Below are 26,394 nucleotides of genomic sequence, written 5' to 3' on the forward strand. Positions count from 1 at the left end.
AAAATAAATAATTTTTAAAAAATTAAAACTTATTAGATAAGTTAAAAAAAAATTTAAATACCAACTCCTAAAGCCGTAATCACCTTAAAATTGGCCTAAATTTTTTTAGAGGGAGTGAGTTACAGTACAAGATGTTATGCTGGTGGCTAGAATATTTTATTTTAATCATTGAATGATAAGTTGTAAAATTTAATTTTTATTTAAAATAAAAATATTACTTTTATTTAAAATGTTACTAAATAAATAAATCACATTTTTTAAACAAACATCGTCATAAAAAAATATTTTTAGCATTTTTATTAGAGTAGTTGCCATGCCATAAACCTCATTACATGGAGAAGCACAGCATCAGCAGCATAGCTGCATAGGGAACAGGAGAACCAAAAACCCTTGAAACAGTTAAACCCCCATTTTCGTTACGAAGAACTTGAACTAATTTGAAGATGACTCGCGGGATTCAACACCGTATGAAAAGCCAAGAGAATAAACAAGGTTCCTCTTCTTCAACCTCAATTTAATTTCTGCTGCTTTTTTTTGTCTTGGATTTTTGTGGAACGAAAGTGAATACAGGGCTCGAAGAAAGGGGAAGGTTCTTCTTCGTGTTCTTCGGTGCCGCAACATCCTGGTGTGGACAAGTTGGAGGAAGGTGAGGAGCTTCAGTGTGATCCTTCTGCTTACAACACTCTTCACGATCAAAGCATTGTTGAGTAGAATTTGCATAATCTAAAGCTGAATATATTTTAACAGCTTTGATATTGTTCGTGACACTCTGGGCTTAGTTCGAACAAAATTCCCCCACATTGTATATTTCATGGCAGGGACTTAGGTGAGTTTAAAGATTTAATCAACTTAGATGTTTTTGCTATTAATTATCATTTTCCACTTTCACGTAGAAGTTGATATCAAGCTTTGTATATCTAATTGTTTTGGGTCTTCTATCTATTTTCACTTTTACTTCTATTGTTTGCCAATTTCATATTGTTGTGATGTTGAATGCACTCAAGGCGGAGAAAGCTTCTTGGAATTCTACTGGAATATTTAAAGTTTCAAATATTACTGGGAAGAGACGTGAGCTGCTGCCTAAACATGAAGGTGACAGGGATGGTAAGGATAGTGATAGTGAGGATGATAGTGACGATGAAGATGAACATGGAGCTCGGGGTCCTACTTTGCAGGCAACTAACCTGATTTTTGTTTGTATTTGTTACGTTCATTAACTTTTCTATAAATTGATCTTAAGATTTCAGTCTTCTCACATTTGCAGTTGCGGAAGGTAACTCATGAAGGATGCGTCAACGGTATACGCTCCATGTCACAAAACCCACATATATGTGCAGCTTGGGCAGATACTGGTTATGTACAGGTTAGACTTTCATCCATATGTTTTAGTTTTCTAATTTGAACTGAATTTTGACTGGATCTTCCCTTGTCTTCCGAATTAAAATATACCACAAATGCTTGTAACAGAGAGGTGGTCAATATGATAGAAAAAACATTGAAGTAAAATAAACCCATATAAATGATGAGAAATTGCTTTTCTAATTTGAGTTTGTTTTCAGAGAAAATGGGTGTCATGGATGTTTAAGTCATTTAAACTGGTCAAATTGATATGACAAAGCCATAGCCCATAAGTATGACAAAGTATAAAAAAAAACCTCCAAAGTGCTCATAGAAAAGCCAAAAAAAAAAAAAAACAACAGTTAAGTATTGTGGGTAGGACTTTGCTCATTTAGTTACTATCTTGTGCTTACATAACTTGCCAGCTTAATTTCGAAAAATATGGAATCATAAAACTTTGGCTCAACTTCATATAAATCTTTCTATTATGGCACTCTGTTTAGTCCTTTATAGAGAAACCAAATGGGACCCCAAGCCATAAGTTTGTTTGCACCAAATAAGACTACATGCTTTTACCATTTGTTCTACAACAATTAGCGATACAACATTTCTGACAAATTTCAAAGCTAGTAAATAGTATAATTAGATATGATAAATTCTAGCTCTAGGCAAATGTGGTTGATTAGTACTAATTGCACAAAAAATACTAAAACTTCTGAAAACTCCTTAATTATTAGCTGCAACCAACATGAAAGATGCATTTTTATGTTATAATAAAAAGTATTTTTCAATCATAAAAATTTACTTCCACTTCATTCTTACTCTCTGTCATACCTTCTTCCATTTAGTATACAATCTGGTAGTTAACTTGTTGATTTGTAGGTTTGGGACTTAAGCTCTCATCTGAATGCTCTAGCAGAGTCAGAAACAGAGGGTGTCCAAGGAGCTGCTGCAGTTTTTAATCAGGCCCCCCTTTATAAACATAAACACAAATATGAAGGTTATGCTATAGACTGGAGTCTTCTTGTTCCCGGAGCCGGAAGGCTTGTATCTGACTATCTGGTAATATTTGGTTATATTCTTTTTCCCTGTTTAGCTACATTTTACTCTAGCACGTCTTATGTGAAATATGAGGTTTTTAGGGGATTGCAATAATTGAATTTATCTCTGGGAACCTACGTCTGCTGGCTGCTGCAACATGGAATATTGACAATACTCCATTTGTTGGGCATACTGCTAGTGTTGAAGATCTGCAAGTATGTACTAATGCAAAAAGCATTAGCTGCTCTTATACTTCGAATATTCTTGCAGTCCTATCTGCAATGTAAAAGTAGTTTTTCTTATGTAAAATGAGATGTATGTGCAATTAATCCCTGCAGTGGAGCCCTACAGAGCCTCATGTTTTTGCTTCTTGTTCCGTGGATGGAAGCATTGCTATATGGGATACCCGATGGGGGAAGTTGCCAGCGGCATCTTTTAAAGCACATAATGCTGATGTGAATGTAATGCCATGGAACAGGTATTAATGCATTCACTTTATGATGCTTCTATTTCACTGTCATTCTATATGTCTTTCTTACTTTTTACTTGATTGTACTAGGTTGGCTAGTTGTATGTTTGCCTCAGGGAGTGATGATGGGACAATTTCCATTCGTGATCTGAGATTGCTCGAGGTATGAGCTCTAATATTATAGCGGTCAAGATCACCCTGCTATCCCCTTAAAGAAAAACAATAAAATAGTAAACATGCTTTCATTCAGAATAAGGATCTCAATTTCAAAAACTTGATGCCGATTTATAAATACCACAAACTAACTGGCAAGTGCATAACCAACTTGGGTTGGTTGAGTGGTCAGCTCACTCGTCTGCTTAAGCAAGTGTCGGGGGTTCGAATCCCGCCCATTGGCCAGCGGCAGACTCTTAAATGAAGCTCCGATCCGCGACGGATTAGTCCTTGGCCTGTCGGGCTGGGGAATACCGTGGGCAAAAAAAAAAAAAAAACTGGCAAGTGCATCGGGTCATACCAAGTAATAACTCAGGTGAGCGAGTATCGATCCTACGAGGATTAATGGATTAAGCAACAATAGTTAAGTGATTAGGCTAGTTAGACAAGCTAAAATGAGTGGTTTCAAGTTCAAATAGCCTAAAACAGTAAATCAGAGAATGCAAGAGAGCAAACAATGAATGGTTGGTGAAAATCGTATGAAAAAATAGTTAAAACTTTGGAGATGTTTAAATTTCCGGATTAACAATTCTTATCAACTACTTTAATCATGCAAATATTCAATTCATAGCAAAGTTTAAGTGATTAAACCCTAATTTCTTAGTAATTTAATCCCCTCTAAATCAACCACCAATTCCTTGGTTACTTAATTTAAATTAGAAGATTAAGTCCAATTTTAGTTTATGAGCCACACAAACCCTAAGTACCCAAAAATAAGGCGATTATACGTCACGGATTGCGTTAAATCTAGATAATTAGCAGTACGACTCAAAGAGTTATCTTCCAATATATTCTAATTCCTAGAATGAAGAACGAAATCAATCTTTGAATTTAAATCAGTGCATTGATTAAGAGTAGAATGCCAATAGTATTAATCTATTAAAATAAACAGAGTTTTTAAACTTAACAATGAAGGTTTAGTTGCTCATGGCTCAGAGAAAAATCTCGAGTAAAAAAGTGTAAAAGTGCGGAATGAGGAAGAGGAAGAGGAAGAAGAGAGCTCGAAGGGCTAAATCTTTTCTCCTTTTATATCTAATCCTAATTAATACAAAATTAAAATTCTAAAACTTACTAATATCTTTTCTTCATTCAAAAATTAAACTAAAAGCTAAAATAAGTCTTTCTTGGATTGTTGCTGCACGTGTGGTCCCCACCTGAATACGCGGACCTGGCACTAAACGTCGAGCAGTGGAATTTAGTGCCACCAAACAGAATGTAATTTCAACTTTTCGAATCACTTGGCGCTAAATGTCGAGTAGTGGGCATTCAGCGCCACCTTCACAGAGTCCTTGCACAAATTACGAGGTACCTGGCACTAAGCGCTAAACGCCGAATAGTAAACGCCAGTTTCACAGAATGCTTGCACGAATTTCGAGGCTTGTGGCGTTTAGCGCTAGCTTGACAGCAACTATTTTTCTCACCTTTCTTCTGAACAAAATCTGTCAAATTCGCCCAAATTTTTTCTGTAATTAACAAAATAGCAGTACGACTCAAAGTAGCATTCGTGATGGTATAAAACACCAAAATCTCATAAAAACTCAACAAATCCACATCTAAATTACTAAGACAAGATAGAAAAGATGCTCACGCATCAGAACACCAAACTTAAATTGTTGTTTGTCCTCAAGCAATTGAAAACAATATGAACCTGAGATGTGGGTTTGCTTAAGAGTTGAGTTTTCAATTAAGTTCCCGTCTATCTTATGAGTGGGGTTGATAACACTGTAATCATAAATAGTTTTGGCATCTCACTATCCCTTGGGAGCTTAGGAATGCCAATATCATTTAGAACTAGAATCTGGATAATATTATGAATTCTCTCTCTTTTAACTTCTAATTAATCGTTGAACACAACATTTTTTTTCTTTTCTTTGGTGCTTTACACCTTGACCCTAGCCGTGTTTCTAAATGTTTTGTCTCAAGCTTTGCTTGACACAGAAACACCACAAGCACTTAACTGGGGAACTCTTTGAGTTCTGATTTTTCTATTGATTCTTTCTAGTCAGTGGTGCTCAGAGCATTTGGTTTCTCTTTATTTGCACTTGGCTTTGACTATAAGTGTTATGTCTCAAGAGTTACTTGACACGATCACACTACAAGCATATAGATAGGAAAACAGCTCTTTGAGCTTTGATTATATTTAACCTTCCTAGCTATTGATGCTCAGAGTCTTGGGTCTTACTTTTTATTTTCTTTTTCTTGTTGTTTCTTTTGTTTCAAGGATCAACTTTTTGTTTAATTTTAGAGAATTCATAATACTTCTCTAAATTCTTGTTCTTAATGAATTGACATCCTTTGTTCCAAGATTAAATATGCACTGTTCTTTTTCATGCATTCAAAATTACAGATAAATACTATACCATCTAATTAAATAAGACATTTCTAAATATAAACTCAACTGCTCATGCATTACACCGCTTTTCTCCTTTTTTTTTGAATTTTAAGCTCAGTGAACTATACATGAGGCATCTTTTTAAAATAAATATAAAAATAAAAACAATTAAAATAAACTAAACAGACCGAAAACACTAAAGATCATGCAAATGACAGAAAGTAAATCAACAGAAAACAAGAAATAATAAAATAAGAACGGAAAGGAGAAATAGAACGAAAGAAAACTTAACCACCTCAGACATCCTGGTGGTTGTCAACTCCATTAGGCTGAGCTCCATGGTATCCTCTCAGTCGCCCTATGTCAAGTCTCATCTGGGAGAGCTTTTAGCGCTGGCTCTGCTGCTCAGTCAAAACCTACTGAAAGAGGGCACCATGACCATCCTAGTCAATCCTCAGCTGCTCAATGGAAGAGGTCGGCTGATGCTAATACTTCTGCGGTAGGAAGTAGTGTCCCTGAGGTATCATGGGCTGCTCCTATTGAAGAGGGAGAACATGCTCTCTCTTAGCTGCGGGCTCATCTCTCGGGGCTCCTGCATACTCTCTGGCATACTTTATAGTCCTCCTAGAGATCGGCCTTTCTGTGGGAATGAGAATGTCATTCTCTAAGCACACTCTTGGGGCATCACAGAGGCGGTGGATGAGACGTGGGAAGGTCAGCTTGGCGTGTGTGGAGGCGTTAGAGGCAATGCTGTATATCTGCTGTGGAATTGTGAGCTCCACTTCCGCCTTATACCATAGCATGATGCAGTGGATCATAATAGCTCGATCTATAGTAATTTCAGAGTGGTTACTAGTTGGAATAATGGAGCGTTGGATAAACTCCAACCATCCTCATGCCACCGGCTTTAGATCCTGCCGGCCGAGTTGATTTGCTTGCCCCTCTGAATTCAGCCTCCATTGGGCTCCTGGGAGGCATATGTCTGCAAGAATCTGATCATGCCTCCGATCGCCACACATCCTCTCATTGTAAAAGTGATCATCATTCCTCAGAGGTGGCAGTTGGAGTGCTTCCATTTACATTTTTTGGGCCAAAGTCCAGAATCCTCCCTCTTACCATAGTGCGGTAATTCTTGGCACTGTGATTCACACCCCACACATGCTTGTATGTAATCCACGCATTTTCATAAAACTTTTGGACTTTCAGCTGACCCACTTTAGTCTGCAGGTTACATAACGTTTTCTAGACTCTTCTCTGTATCTGCTCCTGAATCTTCGGATACCTATCTGGCTTGAGATCAAACCAGACTTTTGGAATCACTTTCTTCTTACTGGTGATCTCAAAGAAGTGCTCTTCGTGCACTTTAGAGCTGAACCAATTGGTGTCAAATAGACCGGTCTGAGGAGCCTTTTCCTTCCTCTCCCTTGAAGAGGATATTCCTTCCTTTGGTGCCATGTATAACAGTCAAAGAACAAGCGACGTAACACGAAACTTAAAAATTTTGTTCGTCTACGAGCAAACAAAATAAAAAAAAAAAGGAGAGAATATGTGTGTAGCAAAAGGGACAAGAAAAAATAATTTTGGTTGGAGAAAGGGAGTGAAAGAGAAGAGAAAGTAAAAAAAGGTGCTAATGAAAAAGAAAGAAAAAATATATAAAAAGGTAGTGATAAGTGGGGATGGAGTGGGGGTAAAAAAGGGTTTATATAGAGAAAAGGGGAGGGGGTTACGGGTTGGGGGAATGGAAGGGGAATGAATAGGGAGGAAAAGAATTGTATGGAATTGAAGGGGGTTGGTGGGGTGTACGTTGAGGAAGAGAGATTTGGGGGTGGGGGGAGGGGAGATGATTTGGCAAGGAGGGAGGTGGTGTAAAAGTGGGGCCACACCCTTTCCCAAATTCAAAATTTGAATCCCCACGAAGGGGTATTCGAGATGCACTCGGCGCTAAACGCCAGGTTTCAGCGGTTAGAGCTGCCCCCGCTTTGTTTTATATATATATACCCTGGCGCATAACGCCTAGATAGTGGTGTTTAGCACCACCAACACAGTGACTAAATCATCAATTGGAGCACCTTTGGTATTAAACGCCAGGTCTCGACGTTTAGCGCCACTAAGACAGCAGCCTCTCCTCGAAATACATGCATCTTGGCTCTAAACATCAGGTCTCGGTGTTTAGCGCCACTAAGATTGTGGCTTCTCCTTGAAATGCGTGTGTCTTGGCACTAAATGTCAGGTCTCGATGTTTAGCACCACCATCACAGTGACTCTGCTTCGAAATGCGTGTCTCTTGGCGCCAAACGCCAGGTCGCGGGGTTTAGCACCGAGACACCCAAATAGAAACTCCTTCAGAATATTCTGAACTCTCTTCTGATTGCACATGTTCCTGTTATAAACACTTTGCATGACTAAAATACACGTAAAAAGAAGAAAAATTATAAATAACTAGAATAAAGTAAATAAAACCAAAATAAATATAAAATCAAAAGATACTAAAAATTGATTTGCCTTCCAAAAGCGCTTCTTTAACGTCACTAGCTTGACGGTCAGCTCTGCTAAGTCAGCAGATGAGCAGACCTCTGACGATTAACTTCGCCTCCGAAATAGTACTTTAGCCTCTGGCCATTGACAGTGAACCTTCTGTCAGAGTTTTTTTCTTGGAGTTCCACATGACCACAAGGAGACACTCTAGTTACTACAAACGGTCATGACCACCGGATTTCAGCTTCGCAGAAAAAATCCTGAGCTTTGAATTAATCAGTAAGACTTTCTGGCCTGGCTTAAATGTTCTTGTGGCTATCCTTTTATCATGCCACACCTTTGTCTTCTCCTTATAGAGCTTAGCATTTTCATATATTGAGTTTTTGAATTCATCGAACAAATTGAGTTGGAGGAGCCGCTTCTCTCCTACAGCTTTGGCATCAAAGTTCAGGAACTTTGCCCAGTAAGCTCTGTGCTCCAACTCTACTAGCAAGTGACAGGCTTTGTCATAGACTAAATGATATGGGGACATGCCGATAGGAGTCTTGAAAGTCATCCGGTATGCCCAGAGAGCATCATCAAGCTTTCTAACTCAATCATTTCTTGAAGCACTAATGGTCTTCTCTAGAATCCTTTTGAGTTTTCTATTAGAGACCTCAACCTGTCCATTTGTCTGAGGTTGATAGGGGGTAGCTACCTTATGACGGACTCTATATTTCTGAAGAGAGTCCAGCTGTTTGTTGCAGAAGTGATTGCCCCTATCATTGATTAGTGTCATTGGGACACCAAATCGGCTGAAGATATATCTCTGAAGAAAGCTCATCACCACATTGGCATCATTAGTGGGTAAAGCTACTGCTTTTACCCACTTGGACACATAATCCACTGGCACTAAAATGTATTTGTTTGAGTATGAAGGAGGAAAATGTCCCATGAAGTCAATACCCCAAACATCAAACAACCCAATCTCTAATATTCCTTGCTGTGGTATCTCATTATGGTTGGGAATATTTTCAGCTCTCTGGCATTTGTCACATTTTCTCACAAAATTTCGAACATCTCTAAAAAGAGTCGGCCAATAAAAACCTCTCTGGAGGACCTTTGTTGTTATCCTCTCACCACCAAAGTGGCTATTGTACTCGGAACCATGACAATGTCAAAGAATTTGATGTGCTTCATCTGGAATACATCATCGGATGATACCGTCTGAGAATCACCGAACAGCTTCTTCACTTGATGTTTAGTATACTCTTTTGGGATGAACCTTATAGCCTTGTAATTTGCAATATCTACAAATTACGGGGCTCTCTGTGTAGCAAAGAGTTGCTCATCAGGAAAAGTCTCATTCACAGAAAGTGGGTTATTGCACGACATCTTCAGGCTCAATTCTGGAAAGGTGGTCAACCACTTGATTCTTTGACCATTTCCTGAGTCTTTAATCTCAATATCAAACTCCTGAAGAAGGAACACCCACTTGATCAATCTTGGTTTAGCATCCTGTTTGGTAAGAATGTACTTAAAAGTAGCATAGTCAATATAAATAATAACTTTAGAACCAATTAAATAGGACCTAAATTTATCAAAAGCATAAACTACAACTAATAATTCTTTTTCTGTAGTTGTATAATTCTTTTGTGCGTCATTTAGCCCACGGTTAGCATAATAAATGACGTGCACAAGGTTGTCTTGTCTCTGCCCCAAGACAGCCCCTATAGCATGGTCATTGGCATCACACATCAATTCAAACGGTAAATCCCAGTTAAAAGGAGTTATGATGGGTGCAGAGACAAGCTGAGCTTTCAGAGTTTCAAAAGCATGTAAACAATTATCATTGAAGCAAAAAGGAATGTCTGCAACCAAGAGGTTGCTCAGAGATTTAGCAATTTAAAAAAAATTCTTTATAAACCTTCTATAAAAACTTGCATGTCCTAAGAAACTTCGGATTGCCTTTACATTAGTGGGTGGTGGTAATTTTTCAATTATCTCCACCTTATCTTTATCAGCCTTTATTCCTTTACTTGAAATCTGATGCCCAAGAACAATACTTTCAGTCACCATAAAATGGCATTTTTTCCAGTTCAAAACAAGATTTGTTTCTTGGCACCGCTTCAAGACTAAGGAAAGATGTCTCAGACAAGAATTAAAAGAATTACCGAATACAGAAAAATCATCCATAAATACCTCAATAAACTTTTCAACCATGTCAGAAAATTTTGAAAGCATACAACTTTAAAAAGTTGTTGGGGCATTGCACAATTCAAACGGCATCCTTCGGTAAGCAAATATACCAAAAGGACAAGTGAATGCCGTCTTCTCCTGATCTTGAGAGTCCACTGCAATCTGATTATATCCAGAATAACCATCTAAAAAATAATAAAATGCATGTCCAACTAACCTCTCAAGCATCTGATCAATAAAAGGCAAGGGGAAGTGGTCCTTCCTAATTGCAGTGTTGAGCCTCCTATAGTCAATGCACATATGCCACCCGGTGACGGTTCGTGTAAGAATCAGCTCATTCTTCTCATTTTTGACCATTGTCACGCTTCCTTTCTTGGAAATAACTTGTTTATGGATTTAGCCGTCTTTGTGGTTGCACTATGGGTTTAGCATCCTCCTCAAGTAGAATCTTGTGCATACACATAGTCGGATTTATCCCTTTTAAGTTACTAATGGTACACCCAAGAGCTTTTTTGTGGTTTCTAAGCACCTGTATCAACGCCTCCTCTTCATCATGACTCAGAGAGGAGCTAATAATCACTGGATAGAAATTCTGCGCGCCTAGAAAAACGTACTTAAGAGAGGGAGGCAAGGCTTCAACTCAGGCTTGGGTGGCCTTTCCTCCTTAGCATGTGTGTATGTTTCCCCTTTTTGTGGTGGTGAATCATCAATCTCTAGCAAATCATCCTCTGAAGGGAGTTCCAAAACACTATCAAGCTCTTCTGTTTCAAAGACCTCTTGAATCAATGGCTTAATTAAATTAACTTTCATACACTCCTCAGAATCACTAGGATGTTGCAAGGTCTTAAGCACATTAAGGACAACCTCTTTATCATTGACTCTCAGAGTTAATTCGTCATTTTGCACATCAATAAGTGATCTTCCTGTAGCTAGAAAAGGTCGTCCCAAAATAATAGAAGCATTCACATCTTCTTCCATATCCAGTATTACAAAATTAACAGAAAAAATAAAGGGTTTTACTTTCACTAATAAATTCTCAACAACTCCAAGAAGAAATTTAATTGAACGGTCAACAAATTAAAGAGAGATTCTAGTGGATTTTACCTCATCAATTTGGAGCTTTCTCATAAAAAAAAGTGGCATGAGATTGATGCTTGCTCCAAGATCACATAATGCCCTTTGAATAGTAATCTCCAATGGTGCAAGGAATTAAGAAACTTTCTAGATCTTGCATCTTCTCACGGAGATCCTGTTGGATAATTGCACTGCATTTTTTGGTGAGCACAACGGTTCCAGTCTCTTTCCAATTCTTCTTATTGGTCAACAATTCCTTCATGAATTTAGCAAAAAGAGGCATTTGTTCCAGAGCCTCTGCAAAGAGGATGTTGATCTAAAGCTTCCTGAAGACTTCTAAGAATCTTGAAAATTGCTTGTCTTTGGATGCCTTCTGAAGCCTTTGAGGATATGGAATTTTTGGCTTGTACTCAAGCACTGGAGACTTTACTTCATATTGCTCAACATCAACCGGAAAAAGGTTGTTTGGATGCCTCTCAGGGACGTGCTCTACTTTGTTCTGAGTCTTCTTCGGAACTTCTTTTTCAACCGACTCCTCACTAACTTGTACCTCTGTACCTGCTACCTTACCGCTTCTCAAATGTATGACCTTGCACTCTTTTCTTGGGTTGGGCATTGTATTACTAGGGAAGGTATGTGGAGGCCTCTTAGTTACTTACTTGCTTAATTGACCTATTTGAACCTCCAAGTTTCTAATTGAAGCTTTGGTTTCCTGCATGAAATTATTAGTATTCTTGAAGAGTTATGCAACTAGAGATTTCAAATTAGGTTTCTGAGAAGGAGAGGGCGCATGGTATTGTTAAGAGGACTGGAACTGATGGTTGTTGTTGAAATTGCTCTGATGAAAATTAACCTGAGGAGAGTTGTTGAAATTTAGTTGCTTCTGTGGATGATTTTTCCATCCAAAATTTGGGTGATTCCTCCAACCCGAATTTTAAGTCTTGGAAAAAGGGTTATTATTGGGAGTTTGGAGGAGTTACCCATGTAATTAACCTGTTCAGAGGAAAATTGACCATAATCATAATTCTTACCATGTGGAAATTCACCACTCATGTCATAAGGAGCATCTTGGGTATTAATAGCTAAAATTTGTAATCCACCCAAGTGTTGAGTAATGGCATTTATTTGTTGAGACATGACTTTATTTTGAGTAAGAATAGTATCCAGAGCATTTAGTTTCATGACTTCCTTTCTCATGGCGGTTCTTTCAGAAGAGTATAAATACTGGTTGTTAGCAACCATCTCAATCAACTCTAGAGCCTTTTCAGTGGTTTTCTTCATGTGAAGAGATCCTCCCGCAAAATTATTCAAAGAAGTCTTTGTGGCCTAAATAATCCCATCATAAAAGATTTGCAATTGTATCCAGCCTAAATAAACGGCAAGTGGGACAATTGGCTAAACAAGCTGAACGGCCGACCAATGTCCTCCCAAGTGACACAGTACCCAACCCAATAGAAGAATGCAAAGCTCTTCAGTTGAGAAGTGGCAAAGTAATTGGAGAAAGTTCTAACAAGGAAGCAACAAAACTCAAAGAGCAAGGCACAACAAGCAAGCAAGGTGAAGACAAGGTATCAACACCTCAAGAAAGCAAAGAAGATGAAAAGCCACAAAGCAAGACACCCACTCAAGACAACCACTCCAATAACAAGGAGAATGTGAAGCCACAACAGGAGAACAAGAATGAAGGAGTGAAAGTCTATGTACCCAAGCTTCCATACCCAACCAGGATACACAAAGGAACGAAAGATCAACAATTCCCAAGGTTCTTGGAAATCTTTAAGAAACTTGAAATTAACATCCCATTGGCAGAGGCCTTGGAACAAATGTCACTATATGCAAAGTTTCTTAAAGAATTAATCACCAAGAAGAGAAGTTGGCAAGAGAAAGAAACAGTGATTCTCACTCAAGAGTGTAGCGCCATTATTCAAAGGGGACTGTCACCAAAACTCAAGGATCCAGGCAGCTTCCTCATACCATGCACAATTGGGAGTATAGCCATTGACAAATCACTCTGTGACCTGGGAGCAAGCATTAACTTAATGCCCCTTACCATGATGAAGAAAATGATGATAGAAGAGTTGAAACCCACAAGGATGTCACTCCAACATGCTGACAGATCTATCAAAATACCAAATGGTGTAATTGAGAACCTCTTGGTGAAAGTGGGGAACTTTATATTTCCAGCTGATTTTGTAGTTCTAGATATGGACGAAGAGGGGAGCAACTCAGTTATCCTTGGTAGACCCTTTTTGGCTACAGCTAGAACAATTATTGATGTGGAAAAGGGAGAGATGATTTTCAGAGTACATGATGAGCAAATGACCATAAATGTATTCAAGGCAATGCAACACCCCGTTAAGAAAGAGAGTTGCATGAGGATTGATGTGGTGGATTCTTTGGTTGAAGAAGTACTTGAAATAAACCATCAAGTGAAACAGGAGGAAGTCCAGGACATCCAAGGACAAGAAGAGAACAAATTGGACACACCAGAGGAACCAAGTGAAGCTAAGAAAGAAGAGGCACCACAACAAGAGTTGAAACCACTACCCCCTCATCTTAAATATGCATTTCTTGGTGAAAAGGACAGCTTACCAGTGATCATCAATTCTACATTGAGTGCAGAGGAAGAAGAAAAGCTACTTGTAGTATTGAGAGCTCACAAAGAGGCATTGGGATGGACCATTGATGACTTGAAAGGCATAAGCCCTGCCATATGCATGCACAAGATACTATTGGAGAAAAATTCTAAACCAGTGGTACAACCTCAGAGAAGATTGAATCTCACAATGAAAGAGGTGGTCCAAAAAGAAGTACTGAAGTTATGTAAAGTTGGGATCATTTACCCCCTCTGACAGTCCATGGGTTAGCCCAGTTCAAGTAGTACCAAAGAAAGGTGGGATGACTGTTATTGTCAATGAGAAGAATGAGCTTATTCCAACAAGAACAGTGACTGGATGGAGGATGTGCATTGACTATAGGAGGCTGAATGATGCCACACGAAAGGACCATTTCCCCATTCCTTTCATTGACCAGATGCTGGAAAGGCTGGCTGGCCATGCTTATTACTGTTTCCTTGACGGATACTCTAGATATAACCAAATAGTAGTTGACCTCATGGATCAAGAGAAGACCTCCTTTACCTGTTCTTTTGGAGTCTTTGCTTACAGGAGAATGCCATTCGGACTGTGTAATGCCCCAGCTACCTTTCAGAGATGCATGCTATCAATCTTCTCGGACATGGTAGAAAAATTTATTGAAGTCTTTATGGATGATTTCTCTATCTTTGGTGATTCTTTCAATACTTGCTTGCACTATCTTATCTTAGTCTTGAGGAGGTGCCAAGAAACCAATTTGGTTTTAAACTGGGAGAAATGCCATTTCATGGTACCCAAAGGCATTGTTCTTGGTCACAAAATTTCAAGAGAGGGTATAGAGGTTGACAAGGCAAAAGTAGAAATTATAGAAAAACTTCCTTTACCAACTAGTGTGAAAGCTGTTAGAAGCTTCTTAGGGCATGCTGGATTCTATAGAAGATTCATCAAAGATTTTTCCAAAATAGCAAAGCCACTAAGCAATCTGCTGTTGGTAAATAATCCTTTCCTCTTTGATGATGAATGTAAACATGCCTTTGAAACTCTAAAAGCTAAGCTCACCACAGCACCAATCATCACACCCCCAAGTTGGGGATTGCCTTTTGAACTCATGTGTGATGCAAGTGACCTTGTAATTGGTGCTGTGTTAGGGCAGAGGAAGGAAAAGAAGCTTCATGTTATCTACTATGCAAGTAAAGTATTGAATGAAGTTCAAAGAAATTACACCACAACAGAGAAAGAGTTACTAGCTGTGGTATATGCTTTTGATAAGTTTAGACAATATTTGATTTAATCTAAAGTTTTAGTATATACTGACCATGCTGCTCTTAAGTATCTTATGTCAAAACAGAATGCCAAACCAAGGCTAATCAGATGGGTACTGCTCCTACAAGAATTTGATATTGAGATAAAGGATAGGAAAGGTAGTGAAAATCAAGTTGCTGACCATCTATCAAGGGTGCCACAAGATGCATGTCAAGACAATCTTCAATCAATAAATGAAGAATTTTCAGATGAGCATCTCTTGCAAATTCAACATATCCCTTGGTTCGCAGACATGGCCAACTACAAGGCAGGAAGGATCATCCCACAAGAATACACAAAACAACAAGTCAAAAAGTTGTTACATGAGGCCAAGTTCTTCTTCTGGGATGAGTCATTTCTATTCAAAAAGATGCCCAGATGGAATGATAAGAAGGTGTGTACCGGAGGTTGAGATGAAGGACATACTATGGCATTGTCACAACTCAAGCTATGGTGGCCATTTTGGAGCTGAAAGAACTGCTGCAAAGGTGCTTCAAAGTGGTTTTTACTGGCCTTCCATCTTCAAGGATGCTAGAGACTTTGTGAGCCATTGCAATGAATGTCAAAGAATAGGGGGTTTGACAAAGAAAAATGAGATGCCTCAGAAGTTCATTTTGGAAGTGGAGCTCTTTGATTTGTGGGGAATAGATTTCATGGGACCCTTCCCTCCATCCTACACATTCAAATACATTTTGGTGGCAGTGGAGTATGTTTCAAAATGGGTAGAAGCAATAGTCACCACTACATGTGATACCAACGTGGTATTGCAATTCCTAAAGAGAAACATCTTCACTAGATTTGGAGTGCCCAAGGGACTTATAAGTGATGGAGGAAGCCACTTCTGTAACAAGCAATTAAATTCTCTACTCCACAAATATGGGGTTACTCACAAAGTGGCCACACCTTATCACCCACAGACAAATGGGCAAGCTGAACTTGCTAACAGAGAGCTAAAGAGGATTCTGAAAAAAATTGTGGGAGCAACAAGAAAGGATTGGGTTAGGAAGCTGGATGATGCACTTTGAGCATACAGAACAACAGCATTCAAAACATCCATAGGAAAATCTCCATTTCAGCTGGTGTATGGGAAGGCATGCCATCTCCCTGTGGAGCTTGAACACAAAGCCTTTTGGGCCACCAAACTTTTGAATTTAGATGCTCAAGCAGCAGGAGAAAAGAGGTTACTACAACTCAATGAATTGGAGGAATTCAGATTGGAGGCATATGAAAATGCCATAATATACAAAGAGAGAGCAAAAAGGTGGCATGACAAGAGGATTTCCCAAAGAACATTCGAACCAGGCCAAAAGGTGTTGCTATTCAACTCAAGACTGAAGATTTTCCCTGGAAAGCTCAGGTCTAGATGGACTGGTCCATACACCATCACCAAAGTATCCCCTCATGGCTATGTGGAATTACTTGATGAAGCTTCAAAACAGACTTTTACAGCTAATGGGTATAGGGTGAAACTTTATTTTGGTGGCCCCTGGAGCAAGGAAGAAAATGTGCACTTACTAACATGAGCAAAAGAGCTGCAATGTCAAGCTAAGGACGATAAACAAGCGCTTCATGGGAGGCAACCCATGCACAGGAGTCTTTTATTTTCATGCTTTAGTGATCAATAATGAGAAGTTGTATCATAAACATCTAAGAGAATAAAGAGTGAACTAACACATAGTGTATGCAAGGAACTAAGTTTGGTGTGGCCAATCTTGAAATAATTGCAAAAGTTTCTTTTTACAACACTTAGTCACAAACTAAGTTTGGTGTCCATACATATACGAAAATGCTAGACCATAGAGCAACAGTGTAGTTATTTCTTTCAGTGATATGAAAGGAATCATCAAACAAAAAAAAAAGTATGAGTCCAAATACAAGAAATTCTAAAGCCTTTGTATTCTTGCTGCAGGGAAGTGAAAGAAAGAAGTGATGGGAGAATTTTGAAGAAAGGATCACGGACACACACAAAAGAAAGGAGAAGTCACATGTGCCTTGGGTTTTGTACATCCATATATACCTTGGATTGTGTGCATTGAGGAAAACACCTTAGCATGCATTAGGCAAAGAAGATTCATTTTCCCCATGCCTTGACCGAACCTTCAAGACCATTCCCCCATAATAAATATCACTTTAACCACTCCAACCACAATCATCAAACCTCACTTTATCCTCACTCATATATACCATTCTCCATCACCACATTTCATCAATTCACCTCAGCCGAAATCACTCAACTTTTAAATCATCCTTGCTTCGCAGATTTTGGCTTTGATCCTATGATTTGCTCAGCAAAATTTAGAGTGCACCATTTCCCCTAGCCTACCCGAACCACCCCCTTCTTCATTCCCTCTCACAATCACTTTCAAGCTTGTATTCCTTACCTTGTCAACATATCCATCTACACCCCCTTCATAAACATTTTCTTTATGCTTGAGGACAAGCATTCCTCTAAGTTTGGTGTTGGAAGAGTTGACCCTTGTAATTGAATTTCAATGGCCTCATCATCAAGAGTTAATAAGGGAAAGGACAAGCAACCTGTAGAAGAAGAAGAACAAAACACCTTTGATCGAAGAAGATTCAAATCCAAACACAATGAGCGCATCTTTAGTTGGATGACAGGCAAAGACGTTGTCCCGGAGTTACCTTTCAAGCTGAGAAAAGAGGAATACTCTGAGATACAAAAAATAATTAGAAAGAGGGGATGGGAGCTTCTCTGTAATCAACCTCAAGAAGTAAGCATGGTTCTCATCCATGAGTTTTACACTAATGTGATAAGAGAATTTGATGATGAAGAGTCATACATGAGCTATGTAAGAGGGGTGACTGTTGACTTTAGTCCAGACACCATCAACAGGGTGCTAAAGGTCAAACCAAAACGGTTCAAACAAGCTAGCTATGAGGAAAGAGTTGAAAATGATCCAAGGTATGTAGATGTGCTAGGTGACCTGTGCAAAGTAGGCACGGATTGGGTGTTGGATTCACAAGGACAATCACTCAAACTCAGAAGAGGTGATCTCATACCTCAAGCAAAAGGATGGCATGACATAGTGAGGAGATCATTGATCCCTATTTCAAATAATTCCGAAGTGACAGTGAATAGAGCAATAATGATCCACTGCATAATGAAAGGAGGGGAGATCAATGTTGGAGAAATTATAGCCAAGAACATCATTGACATAGCTCAGAAGGTCAAACAAGACAGCTGGCTAGGATATCCTAGTACTATTCTGCGCTTATGTGAAGAAGCTAGAGTACCTCTCGAAAAATTTGAAGAAACTGACATGGTATCTATTGGAAAGCCTCTCACCAAGGAGAGATTGGAATTTGTCACCACAACCCAATTGGAGAGGCAACCTTTAGCAAGAAAAAAGAAAAGGAAAGAAGCAAGACAAGAGGAAGAGCCTCAAGAAACGGAAGAAACAAGTACCTTGAACATGAATCAACTCCAAGCCGCTTTGGAAGGAATCTCTGGGCAATATTCACAAATTCAAAGAGGCCAAGAGGAACAAACTCAACAACAAAGGGACCTTTGGCAGATAATGAATCAGCAAAGAGAAGTTCAAGTTCAATGGATGAGTCAGCAAAATGAATATCAAACACACATGATGGAACTACAACAAGAACAATATGCCAAGATGTATGAAGCCATCAACAATTCAACTGTTGAATATGAAAGATCCATGGAGAAGGTAATACAGGAACAAGCTCAACTAAGGAAAGAGCAAGCTCAGCAAAGGGAGCTTCTCCATAGGTTGGATGCTAGACATGATACATTTCACAGAGAATTCAATGAAAGCAGAATGTTCAAGGAGGCCAGACATAGAGACAGAATTGACTATGATATATGCACCCAAGAAAAACTCAGCTATCTTTGTGGAGCACCCCCATTGCTCAACCCACAAATCAAAAGTTTTAATGAAGTACGCAAGGTATTTGAAGAGCAGGAACTTGCAAGGGTGAGATTCAATGCTGAGAGGCTAAAGGAGAAGATGATAAGCTCAGGAATATGGAAAAGAGAAGAGGAGGACTCAACAACAAAACAACAAGGAGAAATAAGAAAGAAAAAGAAAGAAGATCCAAAGGGCAAAGGAAAGGGACATAAAGACTAAAGATGGTGAAGTTCTTTTCTTTAGTACTTTATTAAATAAAGATCTATGTCTGAAACATGGTATACTTTCTAAGTTGTTTTCTTTTCTGCATTCTCAGTTATGTTGCTTATTCCATGTATCACTCACATGCTTGGAATGTTTGCTTGTCTTAAATACTTTTACTTGTCAATGGAATAAAAGATGTAGTTTGAACAAAGACAGAGAGAAATCTAGCCTAGGAGAACAAGATTGTCTGATACAAAGTGTTAGTACATATATGCTTTCATTGTGAACGAATGAAGAGCTCAAGAAATCAAAAGAAGTTAAGATGCTTGCTTATACAAAACTAGTTGGTTAAGGGTTATAAGACTCAAGAAGTTAGAAGCACAAAGATCCTTAACAATGGAGTAATACACAAAATTTTGAAGAACAGAAAAAGAGAAATAAAGAAAACAAAGAACAAAGAATGAAAGGCTAGGCATCAATGACAAAATTTGGATATGTGTATGTGGTGATTGATGTTAGGAGACATACTTGGGCTAGTAAATCCGAGGGGTACTTCATCACCCGGTAACTTGAGTTAACTAACTCGGGATTAACTAACTCTATAGAGCTAAATGTTCTGTTATAGAGCTAAATGTTCTGTTATAGAGCTACTCTTGAATGTGAGTTTTCAATCGATAATCCCGAGTTAGTTAACTCAAGTTACCGGGTGATGAAACACCCCTCGGATTTACTAGCCCAAGTATGTCTCCTAACATCAATCACCACAGACACATATCCAAATTTTGTCATTGATGCCTAGCCTTTCATTCTTTGTTCTTTGTTTTCTTTATTTCTCTTTTTCTGTTCTTCAAAATTTTGTGTATTACTCCATTGTTAAGGATCTTTGTGCTTCTAACTTCTTGAGTCTTATAACCCTTAACCAACTAGTTTTGTATAAGCAAGCATCTTAACTCCTTTTGATTTCTTGAGTTCTTGATTCGTTCACAATGAAAGCATATATGTACTAACACTTTGTATCAGACAATCTTGTTCTCCTAGGCTAGATTTCTCTCTGTCTTTGTTCAAACTACATCTTTTATTCCATTGACAAGTAAAAGTATTTAAGACAAGCAAACATTCCAAGCATGTGAGTGATACATGGAATAAACAACATAACTGAGAATGCATAAAGGGAAACAACTTAGAAGGTATACCATGTTTCAGACATACATCTTCTTTATTTAATAAAGTACTAAAGAAAAGAACTTCACCACCTTTAGTCTTTATGTCCCTTTTCTTTGCCCTTTGGATCTTCTTTCTTTTTCTTTCTTATTTCTCCTTGTTGTTTTGTTGTTGAGTCCTCCTCTTCTCTTTTCCATATTCCTGAGCTTATCAACTTCTCCTTTAGCCTCTCAGCATTGAATCTCACCCTTGCAAGTTCCTGCTCTTCAAATACCTTGCGTGCTTCATTAAAACTTTTGATTTGTGGGTTGAGCAATAGGGGTGCTCCACAAAGATAGCTGAGTTTTTCTTGGGTGCATATATCATAGTCAATTCTGTCTCTATGTCTGGCCTCCTTGAACATTCTGTTTTAATTGAATTCACTGTGAAATGTATCATGTCTAGCATCCAACCTATGGAGAAGCTCCCTTTGCTGAGCTTGCTCTTTCCTTAGTTGAGCTTGTTCCTGTATTACCTTCTCCATGGATCTTTCATATTCAACAGTTGAATTGTTGATGGCTTCATACATCTTGGCATATTGTTCTTGTTGTAGTTCCATCACGTGTGTTTGATATTCATTTTGCTAACTCATCCATTGAACTTGAACTTCTCTTTGCTGATTCATTACCTGCCAAAGGTCCCTTTGTTGTTGAGCTTGTTCCTCTTGGCCTCTTTGAATTTGTGAATATTGCCCAGAGATTCCTTCCAAATCGGCTTGGAGTTAATTCATGTTCAAGGTACTTGTTTCTTCCATTTCTTGAGGCTCTTTCTCTTGTCTTGCTTCTTTCCTTTTCTTTTTTCTTGCTAAAGGTTGCCTCTCCAATTGGGTTGTGGTGACAAATTCCAATCTCTCCTTGGTGAGAGGCTTTCCAATAGATACCACGTCAGTTTCTTCAAATTCTTCGAGAGGTACTCTAGCTTCTTCACATAAGCGCAGAATAGTACTAGGATATCCTAGCCAGTTGTCCTGTTTGACCTTCTGAGCTATGTCAATGATGTTCTTGGCTATAATTTCTCCAACATTGATCTCCCCTCATTTCATTATGCAGTGGATCATTATTGCTCTATTCACTGTCACTTCGGAATTATTTGAAGTAGGGATCAATGATCTCCTCACTATGTCATGCCATCCTTTTGCTTGAGGTATGAGATCACCTCTTCTGAGTTTGAGTGGTTGTCCTTGTGAATCCAACACACAATTCGTGCCTACTTTGCACATGTCACCTAACACATCTACATACCTTGGATCATTTTAAACTCTTTCCTCATAGCTAGCTTGTTTGAACCGTTTTGGTTTGACCTTTAGCACCCTGTTGATGGTGTCTGGACTAAAGTCAACAGTCACCCCTCTTACATAGCTCATGTATGGCTCTTCATCATCAAATTCTCTTATCACATTAGTGTAAAACTCATGGATGAGAACCATGCTTACTTCTTGAGGTTGATTATAGAGAAGCTCCCATCCCCTCTTTCTAATTATTTTTTGTATCTCAGAGTATTCCTCTTTTCTCAGCTTGAAAGGTAACTCCGGGACAACGTCTTTGCCTGTCATCCAACTAAAGATGCGCTCATTGTGTTTGGATTTGAACCTTCTTCGATCAAAGGTGTTTTGTTCTTCTTCTTCTACAGGTTGCTTGTCCTTTCCCTTCTTAGCTCTTGATGATGAGGCCATTGAAATTCAATTGCAAGGGTTAACTCTTCCAACACCAAACTTAGAAGAATGCTTATCCTCAAGCATAAAGAAAATGTTTATGAAGGGGGTGTAGATGGATATGGTGACAAGGTAAGTAATACAAGTTTGAAAGTAATTGTGAGAGGGAATGAAGAAGGGGGTGGTTCGGGTAGGCTAGGGGAAATGGTGCACTCTAAATTTTGCTGAGCAAATCATATGATCAAAGCCAAAATCTGCGAAGCAAGGATGATTTAAAAGTTGAGTGTGATTTCGGCTGAGGTGAATTGATGAAATGTGGTGATGGAGAATGGTGTATATGAGTGAGGATAAAGTGAGGTTTGATGACTGTGGTTGGAGTGGTTAAAGTGATATTTATGATGGGGGAATGGTCTTGAAGGTTCGGTCAAGGCATGGGGAAAATGAATCTTCTTTGCCTAATGCATGCTAAGGTGTTTTCCTCAATGCACACAATCCAAGGTATATATGGATGTACAAAACCCAAGGCACATGTGACTTCTCCTTTCTTTTGTGTGTGTCCGTGATCCTTTCTTCAAGATTCTCCCATCACTTCTTTCTTTCACTTCCCTGCAGCAAGAATACAAAGGCTTTAGAATTTTTTGTATTTGGACTCATACTTTTTTTTTTTTTGATGATTCCTTTCATATCACTAAAAGAAATAACTACACTGTTGCTCTATGGTCTAGCATTTTCGTGTATGTATGGACACCAAACTTAGTTTGTGACTAAGTGTTGTAAAAAGAAACTTTTGCAATTATTTCAAAATTGACCACACCAAACTTAGTTCCTTGCATACACTATGTGCTAGTTCACTCTTTATTCTCTTAGATGTTTATGATGCAACTTCTCATTATTGATCACTAAAGCATGAAAATAAAAGACTCCTGTGCATGAGTTGCCTCCCATGAAGCGCTTGTTTATCGTCCTTAGCTTGACATTGCAGCTCTTTTGCTCATGTTAGTAAGTGCACATTTTCTTCCTTGATCCAGGGGCCACCAAGATAAAGTTTCACCCTATGCCCATTAGCTGCAAAAGTCTATTTTGAAGTTTGATCAAGTAATTCCACATAGCCATGAGGGGATACTTTGGTGATAGTGTATGGACCAGTCCATCTAGACCTGAGCTTTTCAGGAAAAATCTTCAGTCTTGAGTTGAATAGCAACACCTTTTGGCCTGGTTCGAATGTTCTTTGGGAGATTCTCTTGTCATGCCACCTTTTTGCTCTTTCTCTGTATATTCTGGCATTTTCATATGCCTCCAATCTGAATTCCTCCAATTCATTGAGTTGTAGTAACCTCTTTTCTCCTGCTGTTTGAGCATCTAAATTCAAAAGTTTGGTGGCCCAAAAGGCCTTGTGTTCAGGCTCTACAGGGAGATGGCATGCCTTCCCATACACCAGCTGAAATGGAGATTTTTCTATGGGCATTTTGAATGCTGTTCTGTATGCCCAAAGTACATCATCCAGCTTCCTAACCCAATCCTTTCTTGTTGCTCCCACAGTTTTCTCCAGAATCCTCTTTAGCTCTCTGTTAACAAGTTCAGCTTGCCCATTTGTCTGTGGGTGGTAAGGTGTGGTCACTTTGTGAGTAACTCCATATTTGTGGAGTAGAGAATTTAATTGCTTGTTACAGAAGTGGCTTCCTCCATCACTTATAAGTCCCTTGGGCACTCCAAATCTAGTGAAGATGTTTCTCTTTAGGAATTGCAATACCACGTTGGTATCACATGTAGTGGTGGCTATTGCTTCTACCAATTTTGAAACATACTCCACTGCCACCAAAATGTATTTGAATGTGTAGGATGGAGGGAAGGGTCCCATAAAATCTATTCCCCACAAATCAAAGAGCTCCACTTCCAAAATGAACTTCTGAGGCATCTCATTTTTCCTTGTCAAACCCCCTGTTCTTTGACATTCATTGCAATGGCTCACAAAGTCTCTAGCATCCTTGAAGATGGAAGGCCAGTAAAAACCACTTTGAAGCACCTTTGCAGCAGTTCTTTCAGCTCCAAAATGGCCACCATAGCTTGAGTTGTGACAATGCCATAGTATGTCCTTCATCTCAACCTCCGGTACACACCTTCTTATCATTCCATCTGAGCATCTTTTGAATAGAAATGGCTCATCCCAGAAGAAGAACTTGGCCTCATGTAACAACTTCTTGACTTGTTGTTTTGTGTATTCTTGTGGGATGATCCTTCCTGCCTTGTAGTTGGCCATGTCTGCGAACCAAGGGATATGTTGAATTTGCAAGAGATGCTCGTCTGGAAATTCTTCATTTATTGATTGAAGATTGTCTTGACATGCATCTTGTGGCACCCTTGATAGATGGTCAGCAACTTGATTTTCACTACCTTTCCTATCCTTTATCTCAATGTCAAATTCTTGTAGGAGCAGTACCCATTTGATTAGCCTTGGTTTGGCATCCTGTTTTGACATAAGATACTTAAGAGCAGCATGGTCAGTATATACTAAAACTTTAGATCCAATCAAATATTGTCTAAACTTATCAAAAGTATATACCACAGCTAGTAACTCTTTCTCTGTTGTGGTGTAATTTCTTTGAGCTTCATTCAATACTTTACTTGCATAGTAGATAACATGAAGCTTCTTTTCCTTCCTTTGCCCCAACACAGCACCAATTGCAAGATCACTTGCATCACACATGAGTTCAAAAGGCAATCCCCAACTTGGGGTGTGATGATTGGTGCTGTGGTGAGCTTAGCTTTTAGAGTTTCAAAGGCATGTTTACATTCATCATCAAAGAGGAAAGGATTGTTTACCACCAGCAGATTGCTTAGTGGCTTTGCTATTTTGGAAAAATCTTTGATGAATCTTCTATAGAATCCAGCATGCCCTAAGAAGCTTCTAACAGCTTTCACACTAGTTGGTAAAAGAAGTTTTTCTATAATTTCTACTTTTGCCTTGTCAACCTCTATAGCCTCTCTTGAAATTTTGTGACCAAGAACAATGCCTTCGGATACCATGAAATGGCATTTCTTCCAGTTTAAAATCAAATTGGTTTCTTGGCATCTCTTCAAGACTAGGGTAAGATGGTGCAAGCAAGTATTGAAAGAATCACCAAAGACAGAGAAATCATCCATAAAGACTTCAATAAATTTTTCTACCATGTCCGAGAAGATTGATAGCATGCATCTCTGAAAGGTAGCTGGGGCATTACACAGTCCGAATGGCATTCTCCTGTAAGCAAAGACTCCAAAAGAACAGGTAAAGGAGGTCTTCTCTTGATCCATGGGGTCAACTACTATTTGGTTATATCCAAAGTATCCGTCAAGGAAACAGTAATAAGCATGGCCAGCCAGCCTTTCCAGCATCTGGTCAATGAAAGGAAGGGGGAAATGGTCCTTTCGTGTGGCATCATTCAGCCTCCTATGGTCAATGCACATCCTCCATCCAGTCACTGTTCTTGTTGGAATAAGCTCATTCTTCTCATTGACAATAACAGTCATCCCACCTTTCTTTGGTACTACTTGAACTGGGCTAACCCATGGACTGTCAGAGATGGGATAAATGATCCCAACTTTACATAGCTTCAGTACTTCTTTTTGGACCACCTCTTTCATTGTGGGATTCAATCTTCTCTGAGGTTGTACCACTGGTTTAGAATTTTTCTCCAAGAGTATCTTGTGCATGCATATGGCAGGGCTTATGCCTTTCAAGTCATCAATGGTCCATCCCAACGCCTCTTTGTGAGCTCTCAATACTACAAGTAGCTTTTCTTCTTCCTCTGTACACAATGTAGAATTGATGATCACTGGTAAGCTGTCCTTTACACCAAGAAATGCATATTTAAGATGAGGGGGTAGTGGTTTCAACTCTTGTTGTGGTGCCTCTTCTTTCTTAGCTTCACTTGGTTCCTCTGGTGTGTCCAATTTGTTCTCTTCTTGTCCTTGGATGTCCTGGACTTCCTCTTGTTTCACTTGATGGTTTATTTCAAGTACTTCTTCAACCAAAGAATCCACCACATCAATCCTCATGCAACTCTCTTTCTCAACGGGGTGTTGCATTGCCTTGAATACATTTATGGTCATTTGCTCATCATGTACTCTGAAAATCATCTCTCCCTTTTCCACATCAATGATTGTTCTAGCTGTAGCCAAAAAGGGTCTACCAAGGATAACTGAGTTGCTCCCCTCTTCGTCCATATCTAGAACTACAAAATCAGCTGGAAATATAAAGTTCCCCACTTTCACCAAGAGGTTCTCAACTACACCATTTGGTATTTTGATAGATCTGTCAGCATGTTGGAGTGACATCCTTGTGGGTTTCAACTCTTCTATCATCATTTTCTTCATCATGGTAAGGGGCATTAAGTTAATGCTTGCTCCCAGGTCACAGAGTGATTTGTCAATGGCTATATTCCCAATTGTGCATG

General features: G+C 38.9%; 1 pseudogene across 1 annotated transcript in view; it reads left to right on the top strand.

Moving 5' to 3' along the window:
- The first annotated feature begins 359 nt into the window (after positions 1 to 359).
- LOC107606609 (protein HEAT STRESS TOLERANT DWD 1-like) overlaps positions 360 to 26,394 on the top strand; it is a 52,705-nt pseudogene continuing 26,670 nt past the window's right edge. The window contains exons 1-9 of the transcript XR_015892319.1: positions 360 to 492; positions 571 to 646; positions 748 to 826; positions 1,005 to 1,175; positions 1,265 to 1,363; positions 2,221 to 2,400; positions 2,481 to 2,594; positions 2,718 to 2,857; positions 2,939 to 3,011. The product of XR_015892319.1 is annotated as a protein HEAT STRESS TOLERANT DWD 1-like (transcript). The remainder of the gene's footprint in view (positions 493 to 570; positions 647 to 747; positions 827 to 1,004; positions 1,176 to 1,264; positions 1,364 to 2,220; positions 2,401 to 2,480; positions 2,595 to 2,717; positions 2,858 to 2,938; positions 3,012 to 26,394) is intronic.

This window comes from Arachis ipaensis, chromosome B7, assembly GCF_059453495.1.
Source record: "Arachis ipaensis isolate K30076 ecotype BB chromosome B7, ASM5945349v1, whole genome shotgun sequence".
Taxonomy (NCBI): Eukaryota; Viridiplantae; Streptophyta; class Magnoliopsida; order Fabales; family Fabaceae; genus Arachis; species Arachis ipaensis.